Source organism: Panthera tigris, chromosome C2, assembly GCF_018350195.1.
Source record: "Panthera tigris isolate Pti1 chromosome C2, P.tigris_Pti1_mat1.1, whole genome shotgun sequence".
Taxonomy (NCBI): domain Eukaryota; kingdom Metazoa; phylum Chordata; class Mammalia; order Carnivora; family Felidae; genus Panthera; species Panthera tigris.
In genome coordinates, this window is record NC_056668.1 from 156,017,195 (window position 1) to 156,040,085 (window position 22,891).

General features: G+C 50.5%; 1 long non-coding RNA gene across 1 annotated transcript; it reads right to left on the reverse strand.

The window, feature by feature from the left end:
- Positions 1-704: 704 nt before the first annotated feature.
- Positions 705-10,404, reverse strand: LOC122230532. Its single transcript, XR_006207524.1, has 4 exons — positions 10,056-10,404; positions 7,551-9,246; positions 5,215-5,887; positions 705-766 (listed from the first exon to the last, which is right to left on the reverse strand). It is a non-coding gene; the product is annotated as an uncharacterized LOC122230532 (long non-coding RNA).
- Between the last annotated feature and the right edge of the window lie 12,487 nt (positions 10,405-22,891).

The following is a 22,891-nucleotide window of genomic DNA, read 5'->3' on the forward strand; positions in this document are numbered from 1 at the left end:
CAAAGCTGACGACAGGAGGCTGGGGCTGTAATTCGCACTGACATTCACTGGTGCGATCCACTTACTGCCTGGTAAGCCAAACAGGAGATTTGTCTGATTTTGATCCCGGGAAGAGAAGTGACAGCGTTGCTCTCCTCCTGCCACTCAAATCGAGGCACCAGGCTGGTCCTCGGGCCCGGGGCCGGGCTGGCGATGCCCACCTGCACAACATGGGTCTTCAGGATCCCCTTCCCTTCCTGGGGCTGGAATTGCCTTTCAGACCTGACACGTGGCAAACACGGGACGGGACGAGGGCCGTGGTTGGGGGCGGGTGGGTCCCGTGCACTCTCTCAGCGGGGGGCAGTGCAGTTCACAGGTTGCCAGGGGCCTCCAAGGCCTCTCCGGGGGAATTAAGGGCGCTGGGATGTCAGACCTCAGCTGACAATACCTCAGCAGTCCTCTTTCTGCCTCCCCACCCCCTGTCTTTAACGTGTCCCCGCTGCGAGAGAAATGCCATGGAATGAGAGGCTCACAGGAAACCACAGCAAGGAGTCAGCTTGTGGGCACTGCCTGCTACATCATCTACAAGGCCCCGTGCGACATTTTTCAGACACAAAACTTGATGCCCTGGGAGGTTAAGTGACTTGCCCATGAAAATGTGGAACCCCCTGTTCAAAAAAAGCAGGAAAACTATCATTAAAGGGACTAAGATAGAAGGCTTTTACCTTTCTTCTGTGGTCTCTCTCTGAGTTGTCGTGGTGTTTTTTATTCGCCGTATAATGCTGTTCTAAGCAAAAAAAACCCCAAAAAACAAAAAAACTAAATAAGTGAATAGATGGACGAATGAATAAATAAATGAATAAAATATTGATTACTAGCATGGATTTAACCATTCATCTTTCTGTTACACGATGGCAGTTTTAAACGCACCCACAAGAGCTTTTAACTCAGATGTGGAATCACCAAAACGACACAGTTCATATCTCCTATTTCATAATGCATACACAATACATTTCATTCCTCTCAGAATAATGGAAATGTTCTTGCTGTTCTTACTTCACTTCTTGAAACACACATTCTACCAACTCTCTGTACCTTTCCCTTGCTGATGAGTGGGGAAGGGTTGAAAGGAGAAGATTCTATGACTGCCCTTCCTTCCATGTCCTCACTTTCAGTGTCAGTGGTTGGTTATTACCAGGAAACAACCCAAGACTGAGATAGGTTTCCTTGGCCTTTCTTGGAACCCCACTGTCTTCTTTCCGCAGTCAAGGCCAGTTGTGGTTGGACACAAAGCTTAGCTCCCCCACCCCGCCCCCCGCTTAGCCAGTCTTATTGGTAACACGCTTCCCTTGTATTCATTGCGGGTCTGTGGGAACTTGGTGCTCACGTGACGTTGAAAACGCTATTTGAGATGGGGCAGCGGGGAACAACAGACACTCATTGTTCACACATCTCTGCTGACGTGCACGCTCCATTGTCTCATTGACTCCTCTTAGAAAACACAAGTTCGAAGATAAAATTGTTGAGAATTTCAAGATGGTGACAGCAAAGCATGAAGTGAGGGCCGTGCTCACCCACGGACCTGGCCCTGCCCATCGGGACGGTGGGATGTGAGAGCTAACACTCAGTGCCTACGGTGACCTGGCACTGGGTCAAGTTCTTTATGTGTTTGAACTCACTGAGACTTCTTGGCAGGCGCCCACAGCAGGTAAGTTATTACCCCATTTCTCAGATACAAAACTTGATGTTAAATGACTTGCCCAGGGTCACAGCACCTGCCGATGACAGAGGCGAGATGCAGACCCAAGCAGCGTGGTCCTGCCGTCCATGCCCCTGGCCACGAGGCTAAACTGCTTCTCAGGATAAATCAAGGGAACATTTGGCGGGGGGGCGGGGGCGGGGGCGGGGAGTCACACATTTTTTCCTCTTGTGTCTGTATTCAGGTTTATACATCCGGGTTGAGGAGTCTTTCCCTTCCCTTCCCACGGGAACCCATAACTTTACTTCTTCAGAATGCTACCTTTGCTCAAACCTGGGTTAAGGGGCTTAGCAACACTTTAAAAATGATGGGGGAGGGGCGGTGAGGTTCACACTGGGAGGCTTTGGGGGGTGTGGGCCCCAGTAAGTCAGGACAGGGCAGCAGGGGTCTGGGGAAGCCCCTTCCTCCCAGCTGCTGTTAGACTCAGGAGCCTGGGAATTGCAGGAACCCAGCCAGTGAAACCCTGGCTTGGTTTCCCTTGTCCCTTAGTAAATGGTACACACACACACACACACACACACACGACCCAGCTGTACCTCCAGACTATGTTTTTAGAAACTGTGTCCCTTTGCCACCCCCACATCTCCTCTTTCTCAATGTGACTCAGAAGCATTCCCCACCTGCTGCCAGGAAAGCAGGAAGACATCGCTGAGCAGGTTCATCTGGTCACCCTTTGCATCCACAACACTGGCCTGCCTATATCAGCAGGGAGGAAGGAGGAGAGCCAGCCAGGATGGAGGGCTGTGATAACTCCCTGTTGGTGCTTTCGTACACAGGAGAGGGCAAGGAACGGAGGAAGGGAAGGGAGTGGAGGGCTTGGGGTGGGGCGCACAGGAAGGAAGTGAAAAATCCGATAAGCACTTTGCACAAGGTCCTGGAAGATGAAGAGGTTGAAGAGTTGCCCAGTGGCCTTACATAGATAGGCCCTAATTGGTTTATCAGTCACTGAACAGTCTAGTCCCATTCAGCCATTTTTTTAAATTTATTTTTGAGAGAGAGAGACAGACTGACAGACGGACTGTGAGTGGGAGAGGGGCAGAGAGAGAGGGAGACACAGAATCTGAAGCAGGCTCCAGGCTCTGAGCCATCAGCACAGAGCCCCATGCAGGGCTCAAACCCATGAACCACAAGATCATGACCTGAGCCGAAGTTGGACACTTAACGGACTAAGCCTCTCAGGTGCCTGCACCCTTGTTCAGCCATTTTTTGGCCAACAAAACGAGTTACCTTTCCTCTAGAGTAGTGTGTGCTCTCTGATTAGCCATCCAAACAAGAGTGATGTCAAATGTAGCTGTGTCTTCCCTCTCTCGGCATGAAAACCCCGGATCCGACACCACAAAGAATTCTGTGTTATGTGCATTAAATACACAGTTTGTATTAATACGTGTTCCTGCAGACTGTGTCCCATCGTTCAGGAGTTAAGAACAAGTGTACCACAACTGGGGGTACTGACCAGTACCGATTGGACATCCAGATTGAAGAAAGAACACCCGTGCAGGGAAGTTGTGACTTAATGCAACTGCTTTCGTCATCCTGACCGACCAGCTGTGCTTCCCCACGCTGGTGTTTTTCCTCTTTCCAGAACGCCGAAGGCTTTCTCCGCTCTTCCCATCTTCTGTCGCACAGTGCCTTTTGGACGCTCGTATCGAGCAGCGCCCGCGTGGGGCAGAGCCCTCTCCCGTCCCCTGATTCCTTGTTTGGGCTGTAATACGCTCTAGTTCTCTCTGGACACGATGTTTGGAAACCAACAGGCACGTACTCGATGCGCGGTGCAAATGCCAAGCGGCGCTGCTGATGTCACACCATTGACAAAAGAAGACAAGGCCCCCAGCAGATGGACTGGCGTCACGTTCCATACTCCACACGGTTGATTCTTGACAGCTCGGAGCAAACAGCAGCCACTTCGTCAGTGGGAAAGACGCAAGGTCTCATGTCGCCTCAGGTGAGAATTCCCCCAAACGGCCATTTGGGGGTCCTTGCCCACTTCTCAGCACATCTTTGTCTTCTCGGTTCTTTTCTTTTCCCTCCTCAAAAATGCTGTTGGTCTCAGGTCTTAGGGACTATAATTGTTGTTCCTCTCAAAATAAAGATCAGGATCCTTTGTACAAAGTAGAGTTTATGACCCACGTCAAGTTGGGCCAACATGATCTCTACTAAAGAACCCCCGAAAATACCTCACTCCTTGCTTGCCCCATTTGGCGAATTTGAGTGAGAAAGCCTCGTGGGCGTGAGAGCATATGAAACCATACAATTATGGTCCCTTGTGTTTTTATAGACAGGCCAAAGCAATGGCCAAACGTCAGCCAGTGCTGGACCAAGAAGGGGAGTCAGTAAAAAAGAAATGAGTCGTTCTCTTCTTTTGTTGATAGTTTTCTGCTATCATTTTCCGAGTCTCCAGCAAGGGTTCTGACATGATGAGGATACAGTTTATGTTTATAAAAGATGGAGAGCTTGCTGTCATCCTGACCTGCTGCTTTCCAGATTTCTTCTGGCTTTAGCACAGGAGAGCCGGGGGGTCGAATGCCAAGGAGGTGGGGGGTTGATCCCTGGCTGGCTGACCCCACGTCTGGGTTAATCTCCACCAGCCGCCAGCCAGGTAGGAGGCATCACTTGGCTGTAGGGCCACGGTGGACCCTTCCTTTCAAGTTGTTGTGGGTTGCCAAGGAAACAAGGGTGTCTTAACGTTAAGAATAATTTGCTCCTTAATGGAAACAGTCTCTCTCTAAAGGAAAGTTAACTGGGAAACCGTTTGAGTCATCCCAAGTTGCTGTCCCACCCCACCCCCGCCCTACTTTACCCTGTTTGCCTAGAGGTCTTAATTTTGATGATGTATGAGGTGTCAGCCAGAGGTCTTGTGCTCTGCTGCGAAGCACTATAAAAAGGCAGATGTATGACTGTGCCATCCACAAATACCCTAGAAAGTTAAGTGTTAAACCAATGTTAATAATAAATGTTTTCCTCCGAAGTAGGTTATGGCAGCACCACCAGAGCCCTTTGAAGTATAACAAACTAATAAAATCCCAGAGAGTTCAGGAACACCTAACCCTGCCATTGTCTTTATAGTGCAGTGAGGGAAGTTATTAAATGCCATTCCATTTTTTTCTGCCTGAAACCCTTGGATGGAAAGAGGGATGCCTCCCCACCCCCGACATCTGAACTTGATCTCCAAAGATGGGAAGTCTTGGGATGAGAAAGCCCCAGGGAATGGAGAAGTGACGCTTTAAAAGTCTTTTTGAGGACACATGGCCACTCATTCATCACGTGGACTCAGCCTACCCACCCACCCCCACCACTTTGCTACAAGGTCCCCTTGCTCTAAATGGGGGAGGTGATGTGGTCCAGCCTGTGTGTGCCAGTCATTCAGGGACCACTGGTCTCCACTCTGGCTCCTGCAGAGGTTTATCTGAAGAGAGCCCCCAAGTGGGGAGCCTGTAAATAGGGCCACACACTTATGGGCACAAGAGTTAGAAGCTTACCTTGTTGCCCTGTCTTTTCTCAAGAAAATTCAAAGCCACAATTCTACATTCTGCCCCAACAGATGTAAAGCCTTGATGGCTCCTTGTCTTCCATTGCTTCTCATCCAATGGGAAGAGTGCTTGTTGCTGTATCTGTGGCTGTATTCTGTTAAAAAGTCTTTCCTGACGCAGGAAAAAGAGTCGGAATGACAGGGAAAATGAGCCGCGGTCAAGAAATCAACATGTTCCGGTTTTAAGCTAGGTTCCCCAGAAGCAGATCGTGACGGAATATTCCAGTGAAAGTGACTCATTAGGAAGTGTTCCCGGTGTTTTACAGGTACTCAGGGTGTAGAAACAGGCCTGGGAAGGGTAGAAGAACAAACAAGACTAGATGTCAAGCCAAGTCCCTAGGAGGGTACTGTTGGCACAGTATGGGTCACGCTTACATGTCCCCATCAGAGATGAGAGAGTTGGAGAGTTGGTAGCCTATACTCCCCCATCTTTGGTTAAGGGCTGCAGGAGTGGGACATACGGGGCAGACCCAAAGCAGTTCCAGTAGCCTGGGGGTGTCCTCTGATGCGCAGATGCGGGTAAGCCTGGAGTGGAAGCACCGGGAGAGCCCATGTGCCCAGAAATAGCAAATGATCTGAGGGCACATCAACATAGGACTGACAGCCACTGCTTCACATCCCATCTGCAAGAGAAGCAGAAGAAGAAAGGCCGAGCTTATTTCCAGGTTAACATGTTTGCTCACCACTCATCCATTGACTCAGCAAACATTTACTGAGCGCTTGCTATATTCCAGCCATTGTGCTAAATGCTGGAGATTAAAAACAAGAAGACAGTACCAATCTTGTACTTGAGAAGCCAACAGTGTAACAGGGTGTGTGTTGGGGGGGGGGGGGCGGACACGTACTGAAACGTCTGTCACCCAGCTCAGGTTTGTTTGGATCCAACTATTCCTAGTTGCCATCCAGGTCTGTTCTAGGAAGGGCCAACCCTTCTACCTCGAGGAAGCTCTCTGTATAATTACATAATCCGCGGGTCATCGGGCTGAGCTGCTCAATGCTAATACTGTCCGTAGAGATCTCTGGATGAAAAGCACAACATGGGTGTGAGGTATTATTAGTGATAAAGGTAGTGTTTAGTAATACCAGGATGAATAGGCTGACACAGGAGTTTTGCTCTGCATTCAGGGAAGTGTTCCGGGTCTCCCAGGCCCTTTATCTAAGAATCAAATGCTCCCAACATCTATAAAACATTCCTGTCCTGGTTCGTCTTAGGACCTGAGCATTTTTCTGGCATCCACGCTTTGGGAAGTGCCCTGCTGATTCCAAGGACGGTGGCTGCGTGGGCGGCACTTTAGCAACAGCCCAGGCAGATGGGTTACCTAAGGTTACATTCACTCATTGCCCTTGACCAACGGGCCAGCCCTGGGAAGGGAGGAAACGGAATTGGAGTGGAGACTGGTAGCAAAGCATTTCTCATGTGGAGGGTAAAGTGGGTTAGGAAAAGTACGGTCTCCGTGCCCCTCCATTCTTAGGGCTGAGGACTTGAAGATCAGAACAGGCCCTCGAGGGTAGCTTGCCAGATAAAAGAGAGGGCACACGCTGGAACCACACTTCAGGTAAACAGTGAATACTTCTTTTGGCATAAGTATGTCCCAGACATCTCATGGGGTATGCTTATAGTGCAACCTGATTTGTCGCTTACCTGAAATTTGGATGCAACTGGGCATCTTCTATTTTTACTTGTTAGAGTTTACCGGCAACCCTACCCCCAGGGGCTTCTCCAGGAGGACTTTACTCCTTCAGTTCCCCGACCAGGTGAGAGCTGGAAGCCCAGGTGACCAGGGAAGACTGCCTCTCAGCCACATGGGGGGTTCAGATCTCTCTAATCCAGCCATTTATCTGAAGTCAACTAACATCACTTAACATCCTCACCTGTTGCTGGGATTAGGGATGTAGACCCCAAACTGTTCTTTAACTTACACTGAATTTCCTTAGTGCCCAGCAGAAAGCCCAGCTGCCTTGGGGAGACAGCGGGCACGTGCGTGCATGGGTAGCAAAACAGAGGCAGAGAAACGACCAAAGTAAGAGTCTCTTAGCAGGGGCTCAGATTCCAGAATTTCTTTTTCAAACGTAACTCCTCAGATTTTGTTTTTAGTCTGGAATGGGCTTACCTTATGCTTATGAAGAAGTTCAACGATGCTTTATTATTTTAAAGCTACCAGAATGAAAACTCGTGTAAAATTAAATGCCGTGTGCAGATTTTAAAGGCACAGAGAAGTATAACCAGCCCCAACCCTCAAAGCTGTCAACGCCTTTTCCCTGGCAGAGCACTTTCCCAGCAATTACCTCATCTGAGCCTTGACACAGTCTTGGGGGCAGGCGACACCGATGTTATCCAGCCATTTGGTAGGTGAGGCAGGTCAGGGCAACACAAGTTGAGGGCTTTGTCCAGAGTGACAGTAGCGGTGACATCTGTGATCCCGGTTCTTCCCATCTGAACAAGCTGTGGGGCAGTAAACACGGAGCCAGACTCTGGACTTTAGAATCAAGGTCTGGGGTATGTCGCTTAAGGATTCTAGACCTTGCCTCTCGTAGTATATCTGGCAGAGGCCACAGATTCATTCCATAATCTTTACTGAACCCGTATGATGTGCCAGGCATGGTCCAGGTGCTTGGGACACGGCTGGGAAAGGCAGACGAGGTTGTGGCCTTCCTGGAACTTCCATCCTGGAGATGGTGTCAGATGGTGACAAGTCCTCTGAAGATAGGGACAGAAGGAATGGGTGGGAAGTGGGGCCGCCTTATGGAAGGGGAACAGGAAGCTCTCTCTGGAGAGGGGCCGCCTGAACCACCAGTCTCCTGTCCCATCTGGATCCTTGGCTTAGCAGACAGCGGGAACGCAGAGATTCAGGACGGAAAAAGATTGGTGTTGGAGGGACAGCAGGGAGGCCAGAGGGTCAGAGTGGAGCTGACGAGCTGGAGAGCAGGGAGAGGAGGGCTGAGCGCCAGGCAGGCCATGGTCAGGAGTTTGGACTTTATTTTAATTGTGACAGGGAACGCATATCTTAGCCCTTCTCACCTTCTCCCGTAAGGCTCAAGAAAGAAAGAGATTGTGGGCTGAGGCACAGACCAGGCAGTGTGGAGAGTACACGGAGCCCCTCACAGATGACGGCCCGGAGTCCCATGGCCTTTGGAAGGGGGTGGGGGAGACGCCCGGCTGCTGCCTCCTGTTCAAAGCTCGGCTGCTGGAGCCGGGGTTTTCCCAGGATGTAAACTTCTCTTCCCTGAAGCTTCAAGTGCTGCTCCTAAAAGCCGGCAGGGACCCTGGTAAGGCTTCCGATTCCGCTACAGTAACTTTCAGGCCCTCGTGGCCTTTTGACACGGGCCGCAATGTCCCCGTGCGCCTACGCAGACCGCAAAGCAGAGACGGAGCAGTCCTGGCGTGAGGGTGGACGGAGCCGGGCCGTGGCACAGCCGGGCCGAAGAGCCAGCTCCTCGGACTTGGGAGGAGGTCACCGTATCCAGGAGCCAGCTTGAAACCCTGAGACTAGCAGCTCTTCAAGTGTGGTCCCCGGACCAGCGGCATCAACACCAGGTGGGAATTCGTTAGAAATGCCGAGTCAGGACCCCTGGAGTGGAGCTCAGCATTCTGTGTTTCGACAAGTGCTCCTGACCCTTCTGGTAATTGAGCAGTTTGAGAACGACTGCTTTAAAGGAAAGCTGGGCAGATGGGCTTTTATTTTTATTTTTATTTTTTTTAAATATATATCCTGCTCTGGCTAAGACTTGGCTCTCAGCGTAAAGTCAAATGAGAACAAGACCCGAAACCTTCACGGCACGGGGATAGGTGACGTCAGGACCCCAACCAACCACGGAGCCTATCATCGGAGTTGTAATTTCTCCAATTCAATGGAACTCTGCGGTGAAACATATTCATGAAGAAGAAACCCTGGCTGCTTCTCCCAAATCGACCCCAGCCCTCAGTCTATTCTTGGCGCACTCTGGATGTTCCTGGGACAGCATTCGTTCTCGTGCTGACCTGCTGAAGATACAAAGACAGTAAAACCCTCAAGGAGCTTGCATCCAGGAGAGGCTCGTGACTTGTAAACGGAAAGTTACAACGCAGGGCAGTAGGTGCTCCAGAGCACTCTGGGTTGGGGCGAGAGGCGGAAGGAAGGAGGGAGGAGGTCTCAGCCCGACCCGCAGGAAGAGGAACACGGGAGTGCGGGGAGTGCGGCAAGGGTTAACCCAGTTCAACCAGTCCGGTGGCTGAGTCAAGTCATGATGCAGTCAGATGGAAAGCTCCAGCCCACACCCCCGCTTTCTCCCTGAGAACAGAATCGTCTGCAGAGCCTGAGGGAGCCTGGAAGAGTCAGGGCACCACCCGCAGCCCCAGGCCCCAGGTTGCTGACCAGGCGCTCCTTTTTCTTTCTTTTTTTCCTTTTTAAATTTGTGTGTGTTTATTTATTTTTGAGAGAGAAAGACGGAGCGCAAGTGGGGGGAGGGGCAGAGAGAGCCGGAGACACAGAATCCCAAACAGGCTCCAGGCTCCGAGCTGTCAGCACAGAGCCCGACGCGGGGCTCGAACTCACGCGAGATCACGCGAGATCGTGACCTGAGCTGAAGTCGGACGCTTCACCGACTGAGTTCCAGGCGCCCCTGAACTTTTTTTTTTTTTTTTTTACGCTTTCTGCATTTTCCTATGTTTCTACAACTGGCATGCATCCCTTTTATATGAAAAGTTCATAAACATTAAAACGCACACATAAGACTTCCCCCCGGGGGGAAGGAGCTCCTCTCTTGCTTCCTCCAGACAGCTGCCTCCTGGTCCGGTCCTGGTGAGTGACCCACCTTGTCCGTTTTTTATTTCCTCTTGGCAAAATGGACGTCATAATCCTGGCCTTTCCCAAACCTCAGAAGATAGTTGCAAGTCACTGTCACCTCCTGCTTACAAAACCCCAGGTGAACGCTAATGACTGTTATTACTAACACACTAAAGCCTCCTGGGAGAGGTGAGTCACAGAGACTATGACATCACTATTGAGACTCACACGAGGAAGGAATAGTCTCCTGGGACAAGGATTCCCGTGAGGCCGCCTCTTCCCGGACACCTTCCTCTTGCGTGTGTTTCCAAGAGGGGCCGGAGGGTGGACTTGTATGTCCATAGCTACTGCTGGGACCGGACGGCTGAAGCCTCGGCGACATACCGCTGAGCCTCTACTCAGACCCCGTAGAGCAGCACGGTTTGGCTGATGTCGGCTGGGATCAGCTGGCTTGGGCTCCAGGCTGCCGTTTGGGTCCGGGTCTGTGCCACATGTCTCTCTTCCTCCGGGGACCAGCGAGCTAGCTGGGGCACGTTCTTCTCACGGCGATGGCAGAGGCACAAGAGGTCACGCCCCGTCGCACAAGCACATCTCAAACCACTACGTGCGTCACATCTGCTAATATTCCCCGGTCAAGCCCAGAGTCGCAGGGCAGTAGACGTGTTCCCCTTCGAAAATTGTCGGAGGATCTGCAAAGTCACACGCGGAGGGTGTGGATGCAGCGAAGGGTGGAGAATGGAGGACAGTGACTCAACCCTGGACGAGGACGGTCGGGAAGGACGTGAGCGAGGAAGCTGTTGGCTACCTGACCACCTGGACTGGGGCAGGGGAGAGATTGGAAGCGGGGGGCTGCACCTGTTGGAGATGGCTGGGAAGTTCCTGCGCCGCACCCCTTCCCTTCCTCACTCACGGCTGATGTTTATAGGGGGCTCGGCTTGGAGCTCGGTGGGGCTCTCACCTGGGTCACGGCAGGGGGGAGAACGAAGGCAGGACTCCATTCCATCCAGCTGTTTTCCTAATCTACTCTGTTTCCAAACCTGCAGCCTGTAGCCATATTTTAAATGCTTTTTAATTGGCAGCATTCCTGCCTCTTGTGTTGCCATGGTTTTGAAAGGTTGTGTGTATTTTTATCATCTCAAGACCACATCTCAAGCTCTTCTCAGGCGTGTAAACATCTTCATGATCGGGGTTCTCCCTGGGAAGATCGAATGGGTGTGTCCCCAGGCTGGCCTGTAAGGATCCATCTAGCGGTGTGGTCTCTCGCCTGGGAGGGTGGTCCACCCGCCAGGACGGCACCTGGGGAAGGCCGGGAGGAGGGGAGGCTTCCAGAAGTGCATGTGCAGGGCTGAGGAGATGCCTCCACAGAGACAGCAGAGAGGGACAGTTGCAAGGGACAGAGCCCGGGGGTAGGAGCTGGGAGGCAGCCGGCCATGCCGAGACTCGGGCTTCGGGGTCCCCCAGCCTTAATGGTGACAAACAAGGCCAGGCAGGAGGGCTGAGGGAAACGAATGCAATCTGTGACCCTGAAATATGGGGCCTAGCATCGAGCAAGGGCCTCTCACCAGCAGGGAGCCCGGGTTAGGATGATTTCTTTTCACTGGAACCAACTACAAAACAGGAGTATCCTTTGCCTTCTGAAAAGAAACAGATACGTGTAAGAGAAAAAGGCCTCGTGTGGAATTCTGCCCAATAACGGCAGGACTAACATGGATGTCCCTGGTGCGTTTATACCTGCTTTGCAAGAACTCGCCGTCACTATCAAAAGTCAAGGGTTGAGTCCCAGTCTCATTGTGAGAAAAATCATCAGATACCTCCCAAACACCTGACCGGCGCTCCTCAGAATCATCAAAGTCATCAAAAACAAGGAAGTCTGAGAAACAGCGACAGCCCAAGGGGATCCTAAGGAAGCCTAAGGATTAGACACGATACAGTCCTGGACGGGATCCTGGATCAGAAGAAGACATTAGGTGAAAGCTAAGGCAATCCAAATAAACTATGGACTTTTGTTAATAATGTATTAATAGGAGTTTGTCAATTGTAACAAATGTGCCATGCTAATGTAAGATGTTTATAAATACTAGAAACAGGGTAAGGAAGGTCGTGGGACCTTCTGTACTATCTTAATTTTTCTGTAAATCTAAAACTATTCTAAAAAATAAAATCCACTTAAAAAAAATCAAGTCAAAGGTCAAGAGCACGGACTTGGAAGCCAGGTTGCCTTGGGTCCAATCCTGGCTGTTCTGACCTTGGACAAGCCAGTTAGCCCTTCCGTGCTTTGGTTTCTCCGTTGCAAAATGGGAGTGATCAGAGTACCTCTGACAGTCCTGGGGGCTAAACCCTGGAAGAGGGTCTGGCACCTAGTAAGGGCTACACGTGCTTATTTAATCGCAAATAAAACTGAAAGTGTGGGTCCACCTCCTGTGTTCTATAAAACAAGAAAAGCACACATTAGCTGAGTTTTTGTTTTTCTTTAAAAAAAAGAAAAAAAGAAAGGAAACGAGTTTCCGTGAGGATATGGAGAAAAAGGAATGGCCATGCACTGTTGGTGGGAAGGCACACTGGTGCAGCCACTGTGGAGAACAGTATGGAGGTTCCTCAGAAAGTTAAAAACAAGAGCCACCCTATGATCTAGTAATGCCAGTACTGAGTGTTTACCCAGGGAAACACTAACTTGAAAAGATTCACGCACCCTTATGTTTACTGCAGCATTATTTACAAGAGCCGAGGCATGGTAGCAATTCTGGTGTTTATCAATAGACAAATGGGTAAGGAAAGTGTGGTAAACACACACACACACACACACACACACACACACACACACACACAGGAATATTATGCAGCCACAAAAAAGGATGAGACAGTGCCATTTGAGACACAGATGGACCCAGAGGGTATTATGCTAATTGAAATAGGTCAGACTGAGACCAATACCATTCAGTGTCACTTATAAATGGAATCTAAAAAACCCCGAATAAACGAAGAGCAGAGTCAGACCTATAAACACAGAGAACAAGCTGCTGATGGGGCAGGAGCAGTTGGGTAAAAGGTGAAGGGGGAAGGGAGACACAGGCTTCCAGGGGTGGAAGCAGGAAGTCGCAGGATGAAAAAGCAGAACATAAGGAACATAGTCAATGATGCTGTACTTGGGATGTAATGGTAGCTATGCTTGTGGCGAACGCAGCATCGTGGATAAACTTGTCAAATCGCGATGTTCCGCACCTGAAACTGACGTAACATCATGTCTCAACTGTACTCGATCAAAAGAAAAAAAAGGAGCACGCTCAGGGTTCACTTCGGGCTCCACTGTCCTATAAACTCCGCCACCCTGCCCCCTCCTTGCAGCTTGGCCTGAGGTCAGCTCTTCCTGATCTTTGTCCTGAATGTTTCTCAGCCAGGTTCAGATGAGATGCCCCCGTCTGGAAACCTCCTCCAGAGCTGTTATCAGCACGGGGAGATAGACTGCCTCCTCCTGCCCTGCCTCGTCCTTCTGCCCTCGGATGCCTGAGCATTCTACTCAGTCCAGGATCCAGCAATATTCCCGGACACGCCCGGCCTCACTGCCCTCCCCCAATCCCACGGCCCTCCCCTGGCCCCACGGCCCTCCCCCACACCAGCCGGCCACCTCTCTTGCCCGCACGGACATCCTTCCGGCTCAGAGCACCTTGGGAAGGAAGGGCGCGTCACCGCCCAACAGGATGCTTAGGAAACGCGTGTGTTCCTTATTGCTCAGGAAGAGGTCTCCCTGAAGAACAATCCTGAACTTTGTCCAAACGGTTGAGAGCTTGACACAGTCATCTTCCTGTGAGCATCTGACAAAAGCCTATGTGCGTCCAAGCAGAATCGGGCGCACACGTCTGCCGTTTCCTTCGGTTGGGAGTTCGGGCTCGCGGAGCTCTTTCCGGCTGGCTCTCACGGCCACACTCCCTCTCAGGGGCCACTGGGTACAGCAAAAGCCAAACACTACAGTGACGAGGCAGTGGCTGCGGGTCTCCAGCCACAGGATGAGGCTGGATCTCCCAATGCTCTTCTCTGGTACGTTCCCTCACTCTCTGCTGAAGAGGCCTGTTTCTTGTCTACACTCCCAAGACACTGGTAAAGGGGGTGTTCATATGACCCTCATGTTTCGGGCGAGGGGACCAAGGCCTTCGGAAGACAACAGAGATTTCAGGCACGTCTCCCGCTCGGAGAAGGGGTCGCCATACGCCGCCCACCTTCCATCCAGGCTTAGCTCATTTCCTTTGCTTTTCCTTGCTCTCCGTCATGCCAGTGCTTGGCGATGACCTACATAGACCACGTGCCTAATAATAACACGGGCTTTATTAGCACCTAACATTCGGGGACCACTGGAGTTTTGGCAAAAGCAATATTTACTAAGTCATCTGCTTGTTACAAACAAACCCTCCCGTCTCTGGGGCAGCCTTAAAAAGAAGAGGCTGCTGGCTGGGAGAACCCTACACAGCGGTCACTTCGCGACCGTTTTTTCTTCTCCATTTTTAAATATCAAATCCTGCCCGGGGCTCACTTGCACAGGGTTGATATTTAAGATCTACAGCAACTAATATGGCTCCGGTTTCGACCAATCAGAATGGTTGTTGCCTAGCGTACCCAGCCAAGGTCTGACCCCCCACATCCACCCCCTGTTGGCCAGACAGTGCCCCTGAAGTTTCAGGATTAGAGGAAGGTCCAGGGAGTTCCAGGAAAGGAATCTAGGTGGTCAGGGCAGTGGGACAATGGCTACACCAGTGACAGGAAAATGATTCAGTGTTTAACCAGCTGATTGTCAACGCTAATGCGTGCATATTCTCAGTTCCTAGAGAGTCCAGATCCATACCGCATGGCTGACCATGGATTTGACCCTAAGCGTAGCCAATGGTCGATTACAGCAGGCCGAGAAGCAGAGAAGTTTGGATTCAAGAGCCTTGACCATTTCATTTTAGTACATCCCACCTCGCCTCTCGTTCACTGGAGCTGGAGGGGAAGTGAAGAGGGGTCGGATGAAAGGTTATCTGTAACGCACAGATGCGGGCAGTGGGACGTCAGTGGCAAATGATAGCGCGAGATGGTCAAAGCTGGAGAAGCCCAAGAGGGTCCCCCAGCCCAAAGGACGAGTGCAGAGTTAGACTTGAGAGACACGACAAACAGGGCAGATGCTGGGAAGGTTCTAGTACAAGAGGGTCAAGGGGACCAGAGCAGAGTGAAGCAAAGGAGTCCGAAACCATTGTCTCAGAAACCCCACCGTCTTTGCCATGGAAAGCTTAGCTGTGGTTCAGTGGAAGGAAGGGGCAGAGCTTCTCGATACTTATCGGCTCTTATAACCCTCTTGTAAAAAGATTTTCCTCGTGTTTGCAGCCGGCTCATATAGCAAGTTCTTTCTGGAAAAGCTGCCCTAGATGCCAAAGCTGATACATCAGAAGGACCTTCCTCATTCGAAGACTTAACTTCCTACTGGAAAAAAACATGCTTTGGATGAGTGGTCTTTGCCATCAGAGTCCAAAATCTTTATGACTTCGGCAGCACAGTAATTCTAATATAGCCATTTTCAAAGTGGGCTGGAAGGCCACCGGTGGGATGCCAGAATTCTCTGATGGATGCAAACCGCTCTCCAAACATGTGAGTCCTGACTTCTGCTCGTCTGAGTGAGCGCCACCCAATCCCTCAACTGTCATTTGTGGAGAACTCATCGCTTCTTACCGGTAACTTATTAAGTGAATCATTAAGGATGACTGAATTTGGAATTTGTGAACCAGAATTTCTGTGTGACTAGAATACTTTTACTCTGCCTTGTATCCTGGATCCTGTCATCCGTGTGACATGTGGCGACTTGCAAAGGTCCTGCTGTGCATGCGTGACTGTAGAAGGTCACAGTGCCCACGCTTTGGAGGAAGCAAGCTCTGTTATCTTTCATCAATTGTTGCTACTATGGTATCCGTGTACTGTAGTTGGTTATAGATGATCTGATCTGCTCTGTAATGCTTAGGATTCCATAACCACCGCATCAGTATTTGGGTCCTGTAATTTTCTAATAACCAGATGGGAAGATGTGCATCCACTGTGGCCCAGATAGGAATCACGGGTACCCCTATTGCAAAAGCAAGCGTTTACATAATACCCCCGCCCCTCCTAGAAAGCAAGCTACTTGTATGATAACAGTTTGCTATCGAAGACGTCTTTGCCCCACCTAAGCGGCTTGGAGTAAAAAAAAAGTCTGAAGGTTATTGTTCCTCTCCGGGAAGGTTTTTTTAAACGTAATTTTTTTTTTTTAAATATATCTTAGGGGTGCCTGGGTGGCTCAGTCGGTTGAACATCCAACTTTGGCTCAGGTCGTGATCTCACAGTGCATAGGTTCGAGCCCCACATCAGGCTCTGTGCTGACAGCTCAGAGCCTGGAGCTTGCTTCTGTGTCTCCCTCTCTCTCTACCCCTCCCCTGTTTACACTCTGTCTCTTAATAATAAATAAACGTTAAAAACTTTAAAAAATATATATGTATATATATATTTTAAATTCATGTGATTCAAAAGTCAAAGCAATACTAAAAGGTATAATTAAGAAGTTCATTCCCACGGCTCCCCAGTCTACTGGGTTCTCCGTCCCTCCCCCTAGAAGTCACCACTATCAGTGTCTTATAAACCTTTCAGTGTTACTTCATGCAAATGGAGAGTATTTTCTTCAAAAAGAGAGGTTTTAGATATTTCACTGGTGCACAGAGCTCCCTTGACCCCACATTAAAAGGTAAAGTTAAATAAGGTCGAAATTCAGAAGTGACCCCAGGAGGCTGAAATTGCTCTGAGGTTTCTCTTCCTATGACTTTCAGCAGCAGCGACCTTTTTAAAATATACCTGGCTCTTGGGAAAACAATAGAATAGTTTTTTCCCGTCTCCGTGTCTCTTTTATACCCCTCTGCCCCCTCCCATGTCAACAACCCCACAAGGGTCTCTGACAGAGGCCCGCCTCCAGCAAACCCACCTGTCTAGGGGCTCATCACATCAGTCCCCGTGGGAACGGATGAATGGGTTGTAATATGCACACGATCTTCAGGGAAGAAATGGCTGGCTGATTCAAATCAAGTTTCCTCCGACTGGAGACGGTCCTTCAAAACGGATCCAGTGGAGAAACTTGATCCCGGAGGATGTCCCAAACATGCAACGTCCAGCCTATTTATGGAGAGTGTATCACGGGCCAGGTGTTACGGCAGGTGCCAGGAGGAAGGGTGGGCAGGGCACAATTCCTGCCCTCACGGACCTCACAGTCTCGGGTGAGGTACAAGACATTGTCTAAGAGCTGTGAGGAAGGCCCCCTCCCCCCCAGGGGGGAGAGCTCAGAGCCTTTGTGGGGGAAGCCACATCTAAGCTGTGACAAGAAAGGCAAGAAGCTCAGCCAGCGAGTGGGGGTCTGAGGTGGCATTATGTGCCAAGGCCTCGGCACGAGCGAGCCAGAGGCCTTCCTCCTCTCCAACTGGGACCTTGCAGAGAAAATCCTGGTCATCGAAGGAGTGACTTTAACAGAGGTGCAGGGGCAGCGGGAGTTGGAGGTGTCTGGGAGAGCGTGGGGGTGTGGAATCCCTCCCATCACTGCACAGGGATGTGCGCCTGGGCCTGGGCGGTGGGGAGGGGGTTCCAGGCAATAGCCACGATATCAAATGCCTTCTCTCCCAGGGATCCCCAAGTTTATGCCGGGTACCACCCCATACCTTGCTTTGGAAACCTCAGAAAATGTCATAGCAATGGGAGCTCAGAGGGAAAGGTCTCAAAATGTCAGTGAGTCAGAAGGTGAATCAATCGGGTTCCCGACAGAAAGGCAGATGGCACATTCATAGCAGGATGACCTGGGCAGGGATTATTTAGCAAAGTGTGGGCGTGTGAGGGCACGACCGGAGGCAGAGTGGCCGGTGCCTCACCCCTCTTAGGCCCGAAGGAAGGAGAACGGAGATAGTCACGGAGATAGTCTGTGGGGAGACGCTGTCTCGTTAGGCTCCTGGGCCTTGAGAGGGGCAGTGGCCTTCAGCAGAGGTGACCTTGCAGAGAGAGCCAGGCCCATAAATTCCTCACCCTCGCTCTCCTTCCTTCTGGCAGGCCTCCCAAGTCGCTGAAGCCGGCCCAAGCCGAGGGCCCGGGGCCTGCCCATGAGGCTCCAGAAACAGATCAGCTCGGGGCAAGGATCCGGAGGGGCAGCGGCGGCCGGAACACAGAGGGAACCCCCGCGTCCTCACTTGACTCAGGGCGGCGGGAGAGGCTGGACAAATTTTCTTGTCTTCCTTCTGCTTTTCTCTCTTTTCCTAATATTCTCAAAATGAGCAAATGTGACTCCTGGCATTGGAGAAAATGTGATTTTTCGATTTAAAAGGCCAAAACACAAACCACATCAACAATCATGAAGTCAACAAAGAATGTGTACCAAAGAGGCCCCACTGTGCGGTGCAAATGCCTTTAGTAATTAGAGCAGAAAAGGGAGACCTCACAAAAACATTCCTTCCCACTCTGAAAAGCCGGCTGACCCTTTGCCACAGGCCACTGACCACAAGCAGAGCGAACGCAGCTCGCCCTCTCAACTGAGCCCTCGGGAAGCAGAGTCACCGGGCCCTGAAGAAAGTGACCCCCAAGCCCCTCTTGCTTCTCTGCGGCGAAGCTTGTGTAGAAGGAGGGCGTGGTGGGGGAAGACACTGGGCGTGCCAGGGACGTGGGTTCCATCCCCAGCTCGGGTGCTTCGCCGTGGGGGCGCCACAGGCAAGGGACTGTGAGCGTTGCTCTGGCACCTTCCGTCTTGAAGGCATCTTGAAGGCTCCTGGCTTTGCAAACTGCCAGAACCTCGGCAAATATTACATGCAAATGAAGGAGAGGAGGGCACAGAAGAGAACAGCCACCACGAAAGGCAAGAACAAATGTCCCAACGGCCCCCTCTGCCATGGTCCACAACACGTAGGAGGCCCGCAGCACAGACAGCCCTTAGGCAGAAAGAACACACTTTCCACTTGGGTGAATCGAGGAGAAACCCACATGGGCCAGAGGCAGGTGTGATCGATTTCTCTATTTTCCTTTTTTTAAAGTTTTTAAAAATGTTTATTTATTTATTTTGAGAGAGAGAGAGAGACAGAGAGTGCGAGTGGAGCAGGGGCAGAGAGAATCCCAAGCAGGCTCTGTGCTGTCAGCCCAGAGCCCAACGCAGGGCTCGATCCCACGAACATCAAGATCATGACGTGAGCCGAAGGCAAGGGTCGGATGCTCGACTGGCCGAGCCACCCAGGCACCCTTCTCTATTTTTCACCAGATGGCCTTCCTCTCTGTCTGTCTCTATCTCCTCTGGCTTCTCCAATCCTCAGCTCCCGGGACTCAGGGTCCCAGAAGCTGACCAGGAGTTCTCTTGTGCAGCCCTCTCCCCACCTACAGGGCGGAGGTAGATTCGCAGGTGTGGGGCTTTCAGAGACCTCAGAGGGCAGAACTTAACGGCTACCTTGGCTGCCTTTGGCAGTGCAATTTCAGTGTGTGTGCGGAAAGTCCCTTGTCCCATGAGGAAGGGACAAGATGGATGAGGCCAATGGAAACCCTATCTCACCTCATGAGAAAAATCAGAGCCGAAGAGGGTGTGAAAAGAAGGCAGGATAAGGAAATAGGAAAGTCACGTAAAGACCGCGTGAAGCCTGAAAATGTGATCACTTTCTGTCATAGCCCTCAGTCCCTTTGACATGTGACATACTCACAGCTGGAGCCTGAAGGTTTTAGGGCCAAAGGGAAGTGCGGGGGCCAAGGAAAACTCTCGTCAGAGGCTAGACCTTCCCCAGACCCTTCCCGCCTCTCAAGGCTCCCACCACAACCCGGAAGAGAAAAGTAGCCACACCGTCAGGCACCCCCCTGTTGCTTGGAAACCCTGAGCCTGTCTTCCTCCTTAGTTTAAACCACGTGAGCTGACTCACAGCTCCTTGGTACTGGGAAGGGGTGGGTGCTGGGAACAGGGACTCTCGGAAGAGAGCAAGGTATGAAAATGAAGCACTTGTCCTTCCTGCAGGATGGGGGAGTGGCTAAAAGAACGGATTTGGAGGTCAGATTGAGAAGGTCCAAAGCCCATCTCTTCCTTAACCATTTGGCCCTCTGATCCATCGCTGTAAACGGCGATGCAATGCACAACACACGGCCCCAACTCGGGCACATTCTTGCCTTAAAACAACTGATCTCGAAACTAATCGAGGCTCTGGATCTCTAAAGTTTACTGAAAATATAGGGATTGAGGAAGAAATTCAGCAGCAGCACCGTAAAGACACAAGCAGCCCAATCCAGAATGTGGGACGTTCTACCAGCTAAATGACCTAGTGTCCTCAACAAATCAACAGCATGGAAAAGGGACAAGAGGAGTGGAAATTGTTAAAGAATCAAAAAGACCCAAGAGATAGGAACCGTCAAAAGCAATGCCTGAGCCTTGCTTGGGCCCTGATTTCAAAACAAAACAAAACAACCCTGAGGAGACATCTTTAAGAGAACTGATCGAATAATAAGGATTGACTGTTAGGTCAACTGACTGTTTGTTAAGGTGAATCATGGTGTGGTGCTTGTATTTCTAAAAAGCCCTCACCGATTACAGATGCACCCCCAAGTATTAATGGCTGAAACGACACGGTGTCTGGGAGTCACTGAATGAGGGAGTAACAGGGGACAGAGTTCAATGGTCGGAGCTGGGTAATGAGTGCCTGAGCTTTCATCACACCCTTCTGTCCTCATTGCACATACATATTTTTTATAGCAAAACGTCTCATAAAGGCAGCATTTCATGACTACAGATTGTGTCAGGTGCCGGATCGGACCCCTTTGGTGCCACCTCAGCAGCTGTTGGGCTGACCAGTGTTTGCATCCCTGGTGGGGGGGGACAGCTCCCGCAGCTCTGACCTGCCTCACGTCCGGACGGAGACAGGGGTCTCTCTGGCTTGGGGCCGGGGATGCCAGCTTGAGGGTGCTGAGGACATCCCCGCACCCCGCAGGGAGGAGCCCACGAGTGCAGGGGAGTCAGTGCCCCGGGGGCAAGAAGTCCACGTGCCTTGCTTTATTTTTTTAGGTTTATTTATTTTGAGAGAGAAAGAGAGTGAGAGAATGAGCATCTGAGAGCACACACGAGCCGGGGAGGGGCAGAGAAAGATGGACAGAATCCCAGGCAGGCTCCCCACTGTCAGCACAGAGTCTGATATGGGACTCGAACTCATGACCTGAGCTGAAACAAGAGCCGGAAGCTAAACCCACTGAGCCACCCGGGTGGTTCTCTCCCTGCCATTTTGAGAGAGAGAGAGAGAGAGAGGTGTCCCCAGGGCCTGGCTTTAAAGGTGTGTAGGACCCCTTCAAGTCAACTGGCCAGTGACAGAGCTGGCCTAGGGGTTCTGTCTGGACGGCTTCCACAGCACCAGCACAGGGCTTTGCCCACAGCAGGCTCTCACTAGGGATGTTTTGCATGGTCAAATAGAGACCGAAACAACACAACGCAATTAACAGTCGAGGCTTCTGAAAATAGATCTTTTTTTTTTTTTCCATGTGGCTGATTTTAAGATCCCAAAGTATCACTTGAGAAAATGAGTACCTACAGAGGAAGACAGGCTTTTGTGCCCCAGCAATACCCTTCCACACAGGTGGTAAAACACGAAGCTGGCCGTCCCTTAGCTCTGCCTTCAACGTAACGATCCAAATGTCCACGCGGGTAGACGTACGTGCAAACAGGTGTTGGATGCTGCATCCTGCTGCGGATAAAAATAGCTTGGGACCTTGGAACAACACTCTGCTTTAATTCCAGGATTTAAAAAAAAAAAACAAAAAACACCTTGTCGCGAGGCACAGAATCTCAGTTTTGAAAATAATGGGCATTTCCCCCCGAGCACGAATATTTTGAACATTAACAGAAGCAAGATAACACGCAGGGGCAACTCCTCAGGCCCAAGTCCTTGCGACTACAGGAATTCGTTCTTTCTCTCCTCTTTCCACTCGCTCCTGGGGCTTCCAGGGAGCTGCGACAGAATGCGTGCGATGGCCAAGGTTTAAAAAATAAGCAGTTTGGCGATCAGGTAAAAATACGCAAAAGGTATCCAGACCGTCTTTTTTGTGTGTGTAGAGAGCAGGGAGATATTTTTTATTAGAAAACTGGCAAGAAGAAAGCTAGTCGAGGGAGGAAGCTTCCAACTGCGTGGCTAACCTGTTTAGCCAGGACCAGATGGTTCGGAGGGCTGGTGATAAGATCCAAAGTGTTCTCTATGTAGGTCAGCGTTGAAGCCAGCCTAGGTCACCAATAACACGGGGGGGTTTGGCCAGATGTGTATTCAGGAGCTGTTGGAAATGAGATAGTGTCTTGAGACACAGACACGTCTGAATTCGGGTCTAATTTATCGCCTTTTGGGGCAGGTTTTGGTCCTGAGTTCTCAGATGGAGTTGTCATGGAAGGAACGCTTTCTGTATAGGATAGATCTACAATTGCGGTTTTTTCTCAAAAGATTACAGAATGTCTCGACTTTCCAGAACTTTAAAGAAAAACACCGCGTCAAGTATGAACCAGAATGCAGGGGATAAAATTATTACCGCTTTTCTGCAGATAAATTGGACCAAATGTATCCAAAAACCCTAAAAGTTGCACAGCACTCCACTTTCCAGAGTTTATGCTAAGGAAATAAGGATGTTCCCTAAGATCTTATTTATATCAGTAATGAAGACAAAAGTAACACTGAAAAAAAAAGGGGAGGCCAATGAACTTGTCTCATTGCCCCCAAATAGGGGATTTTTTAAAATGATGGTGCAATGTAACATCTTCAACTATTAAGAGCAATATTGCAGAAACGTATTTTTTGACACGAAAAGACACAAAGCTGGTTTTTAAGTAGTCTGACCTCACTTTTGCTTCTCAAAAGCTTA